Source organism: Stigmatopora nigra, unplaced genomic scaffold, assembly GCF_051989575.1.
Source record: "Stigmatopora nigra isolate UIUO_SnigA unplaced genomic scaffold, RoL_Snig_1.1 HiC_scaffold_81, whole genome shotgun sequence".
Taxonomy (NCBI): domain Eukaryota; kingdom Metazoa; phylum Chordata; class Actinopteri; order Syngnathiformes; family Syngnathidae; genus Stigmatopora; species Stigmatopora nigra.
The window spans coordinates 25,001-30,000 of NW_027551654.1; the positions used below are offsets into that span (position 1 = coordinate 25,001).

Consider the following 5,000-nt stretch of genomic DNA (forward strand, 5'->3'; position numbering starts at 1 on the left):
TTTACCACCTGCTTTGGGCTGCATTCACAAACAACCCGACTCCGGAAAGGTACCATCTCGGGCGACCCGTGAACCGCTACCGGCCTCACACCGTCCACGGGATTGAGCCTCCATCAGAAGGACTCAGGCCCTTCGGGGCGCAAAGTGAGTGGTACCTTTCTTACGCCACATTTCCACTGCCTGCCAGGGGCAGCGGATTCAGCGCTGGGCTTTTCCCGCTTCGCTCGCCGCTACTAGGGGAATCCTAGTTAGTTTCTTTTCCTCCGCTTAGTAATATGCTTAAATTCAGCGGGTAGCCCCGTCTGATCTGAGGTCGGAACCATAAAAGCCGCGGTTCGATCGATTGAGATTCGGGGAGGAGATCCTTTTATTTCATTTTTTTCGGTTATCGCCCTGCCGACGCGGGTGTCCGCGCACCACGCGCCGGCGCCTTCGGTCCGTGTTGTTTTTGCCTCGGATCCAGTCCATTTTGCGGAGGGACACTCACGGGTCGGTGGTTACTATCCAAATGACCGCCTCGTGACCGCGGACTGTGAGGTCTTTGTGGATCTCAACGACATGCCTCGCTCACATATGCATGTTCCCCGAAATCTCGCTCTCTCGACCACTTCTCTGTACGGGCATGGACGAGCCCCGTATCTGGCTTTACTTAGGGGGTCGGGGTGCGTGCTGGCATAACACTTTCCCCGATCTTGCATCCCCAGTCGCGGGCCACGCCGCGGAACGGTGCCGCCCCTCACCGCCGCGGTCGGGCCCGATTGAATGTCAGGCGACGCTCAGACAGACGTGGCCCCGGGAGGGACCCGGGGCCGCGAGTTGCGTTCAAAGTGTCGATGATCAATGTGTCCTGCAATTCACATTAATTCTCGCAGCTAGCTGCGTTCTTCATCGACGCACGAGCCGAGTGATCCACCGCTGAGAGTTGTCTACAGGTGCCTCCCGACATCTCCAGGCGGCCGCCCGGGTCAGCCCCCCGCTGCCCGGCCACCCATGTAGAGCAGTGATGCCCGGAGACACCTTTCAAGATCGCAACACCTGAGTTGGCAAAGCATCGGAAGGTCTATTGCTCCCAAGGCGGGCACGGTTTATCCACCCCTGATTTGGCTGAGTTAGGCGGTGGGGCCTAGGGTCGATCAAGAGCTCCCCCCATCCTAGGTTCATCCCGACTTGGGTAAAGTGGGGCCCAAGGGGTGAGCGTTGAGATGTCGCCGAAGGCCAGGTAATGGGACCGGTGATCCGGCGTAACTACTGTCCTCGGAGGAATGCGGTGACGTAGCACCGTGAGTCACCCGCGGCTCCTCAAGGAAGCGGCTCTGAGGCTTTTCCCACGGCTCCCGAACCCCAGAACACTCCGAGCGTAGCACAAGACCGGGCCGGGTGGCAACCCATATACCCCCGTTTTGTTGGCACGCGCCAGACGAGCAAAAGCGGAACCGGGTACCTTGTCCGTGGTGGTCGCCGTAATGGATCCGGGCTCGACCACCGTCCATCGAATCGATCTTCCCGAACCTTCATCGCATCAGAGACGGGCAACGTGCACCCCTTTACGTTGACTATAGCGGTTACAGTAAACTGTAACCATTCCGGCCTCGGCGGTGCGGGACCATTGTTTCTCGGGCCCCGACACGTCTATAAGTGCCATCTACATGAGCCTTCGAAAGTCCGGTCCGGGCGAGAGGGAGGGATTCGGCGCCCGACTACCCTAAGAGGCGGAACGCCGCTGCCGGAGACTAGCCCGGGGACGCACGCGCGGACTGCCATGCCCGTGCTCTTGCGCGTCAACCCAGAGAGAGAATCGACAGGGACGGATACCTCCGGGGCCGGCCCTAGGCCCAACCCCCTCTCGTTATGCCTCACGTCAATACGTGCGATCGCCCTGTACCTTGTCACGCGATCGATTCGGTTATTTGCCAACCTTCCTTCACTCCTTCCTTTCGTGGCAGGGAGACGTGCACAGTGCATCTACCGATAGCCGCAAGCAGCCCGGTGACACGACGAGAAAACTGTGGGAACGGCCGGCGGCACCTGCGTGCAACCGTAACAAACCGAGAAGAAGCACAGTTTCTCGTGACGGGGGTTTTTCGCAAAACAAAACAAAGAACTCCCGACACCTCCAGGCGATGACGTAACCCGTGAGTCACCCGCGGCTCCTCAAGGAAGCGGCTCTGAGGCTTTTCCCACGGGCCTGAACCACCCAGAGGCACCAAAGAGGTCGTAGAGATTGTGTACTCCATCCCCCTAGAATAGGCACTTATCTCACAAGCCCCGGCGATGCCAACCCGAACCAACAAGGAAAGTCAGGGCCCTTTTACGGCGCAACTTTTTGTGGCGCTCGATTTGTCAAGGCGGGGGTAAATCGAGTCTTTAAACCAGCGTACAACCACCAGAGGCCTTCATAGTGGCGTACAGGTACCGGGCACCTGACTCCCTTCTTATTACCGGAATAATCCCACACGGGAAGCTTTTTTGTCGCAGACTGTGGAGGGGTTCCCAACCTGGTCCCAACATGATCTGTTTTCATTTTCATTCACGCATCGGTTCTTTACGTGATTTCCAAGCATTTCATCTCGTAACACATGTCCACCATCATTAACACATGTCCGTTACCGTCACATCACATCTTGCCCTGTACTATCGGCTCTTTTCTGGCCCCTGTGGCTCCATATGTCCGGTGCTTCACCAAGTACCATGTCTCATTTTTGTTGTCCTCCAAGAATCGGCTTTGTCCCAAAGGCTATGGTATTTGGCATCTCGTTATATTTCCTCCGGCAATGGCTCGGCTGGTGGTTAGGTTTCCATGTGTGCCCTCCGTCCACATGCGCCCTTTTTGGGAAAAAAACCGGACTATGGCAGGTCTTTAGTTCAGGTTTGTATCCCACCCCGTGGCTTAGGGATTCTCGTCAACCATCGGTGTCATTTGGCAAAATTTTAGAACTCTCCATATTCGTCAGTATTGTCCTCATTTCCATCGATGAACTCATGGTCATTTCGTTTCCATTTTGTCCTCTTTTTGTCCTCCACATGAACTCGAATGGTGAAATCGTTGCCTTTTTCCCTTGAACTCTTTTTTCTCGCCCGAACCGACACGAGGGTTTTCATGCTTGGGTCGACGGTGCAGATCCCCACCGGGCGGATGCAGATAAGGTGACGATGGTCAGTCCTGACGCGGAGGGGCCTTGGACGAGTGGGGTCTACCACCCGCAGTACCTTAGCCTCCGGCCAATCACCGGTCGCACGCACCAGTCCTCACCGTTATCCAGTTTCGAACGCACTCTCTTCTCTCGGCGTCTCGCCGACCCAGCTATCCCAAACCGACGCGCGGTTGTGTGGAACGTGAACGAGACGACCGCTGAACAAACTCAGCCGGGCGGATGCAGAGACAGTGACGATGGTCAGTCCTGACGCGGAGGGGCCTTGGACGAGTGGGGTCTACCACCCGCAGTACCTTAGCCTCCGGCCAATCACCGGTCGCACGCACCGTGTCCTCACCGTTATCCGTGACCTCGAATGAGTCAGACGCATCGCTCTTGTTGTCACGGCTCTCCAATTGGCCAGAGCGAGACGAAACGCGCTCGCGGGGGACCGTCCGGTTGCAGTGACAGCACGATGGTCAGCCCTGACGCGGAGGGGCCTTGGACGAGTGGGGTCTACCACCCGCAGTACCTTAGCCTCCGGTCAATCGCCGATCGCACGCGCCAGAAACCTCTCCGTTGTTCAGTCCACGAGCTCGCACGAGCCATCCCTCCACACGACTATACCCTGCCGACAGAAGACACGGGCGAGACGACCGCCACATTACATACTAGGCCGAGGCGGATGCAGATAAAGTGACGATGGTCAGTCCTGACGCGGAGGGGCCTTGGACGAGTGGGGTCTACCACCCGCAGTACCTTAGCCTCCGGCCAATCACCGGTCGCACGCACTATGTCCTCACCGTTATCCCGGCTTTCGTTATGCTGCGCACGTTCAGTTCCACTGCCCCCGTTGTCTTTAGCGTGACGTGGTCATACGTGCCAAGCCGCACCCACGCGACCGAGGCGGATGCAGATAAAGTACGATGGTCAGTCCTGACGCGGAGGGGCCTTGGACGAGTGGGGTCTACCACCCGCAGTACCTTAGCCTCCGGCCAATCACCGGTCGCACGCACTATGTCCTCACCGTTATCCCGGCTTTGCAAGCACTATACCCTGGCCCGTCTTGTCGCACTGCTCTTTAAGAGAGCGAGACGACCGCACGGACCGTGACCGTCCGGTTGCAGTGACAGCGACGATGGTCAGCCCTGACGCGGAGGGGCCTTGGACGAGTGGGGTCCACCACCCGCAGTACCTTAGCCTCCGGCCAATCGCCGATCGCACGCGCCAGAAACCTCTCCGTTGTTCGGTACACGGCTCGAACAGCCGCCCCTCACACTTTCACTATACCTCTTTGACCGAGAACGCCCACTCGCACGCACGAGCCCCGGAGCGGATGCAGTGACAGTGACGATGGTCAGCCCTGACGCGGAGGGGCCTTGGACGAGTGGGGTCCACCACCCGCAGTACCTTAGCCTCCGGTCAATCGCCGGTCGCACGCACCAGAAACCTCACCGTTATCGCCGGGAACACGGACGCGCGAGCCGTCCCCACGCGGTCGCCAATCGGGGTTTGCGCTGTGCCCTCTTCAGCACCCCGTGGCTTTCGAGTTCATTTCGAGTAACGGTGAACGCTGTGCCCCATCAGCGACCCGTACTCCTTTCATTTTTTTTTCACCACCGGCGACCGCTGTGCCCCAGCAGCGGACCCGTAGAGTTCATTTCTCCGACGGCGACGCTGTTGCCCAAGCAGCGACCCGTAATTTCTTCCATCGGCGACGCTGTTGCCCAAGCAGCGACCCGTACCTAGGGGTGACCGCTGTGCCCCAGCAGCGGACCCCGTGACCATATTTTTGAGTTCATCCAACGGCGAAGCTGTTGCCCAAGCAGCGACCCGTATTTTCTCCAATGGTGAAGCTGTTGCCCAAGC

The 5,000-nt window shown here is 58.4% G+C and overlaps 2 non-coding genes across 2 annotated transcripts in view; both read right to left on the reverse strand.

Annotated features, from left to right (window-relative positions):
• Nucleotides 1–316, reverse strand: part of LOC144193124 (28S ribosomal RNA) — a 4,793-nt gene extending 4,477 nt beyond the window's left edge. The window contains exon 1 of the ribosomal RNA XR_013325618.1: nucleotides 1–316. This exon is cut by the window's left edge and continues 4,477 nt beyond it. This is a non-coding gene — a ribosomal RNA (28S ribosomal RNA).
• Nucleotides 317–770: 454 nt separating this feature from the next.
• LOC144193122 (5.8S ribosomal RNA) lies at nucleotides 771–924 on the reverse strand. The gene has a single exon (XR_013325616.1). It is a non-coding gene; the product is annotated as a 5.8S ribosomal RNA (ribosomal RNA).
• Between the last annotated feature and the right edge of the window lie 4,076 nt (nucleotides 925–5,000).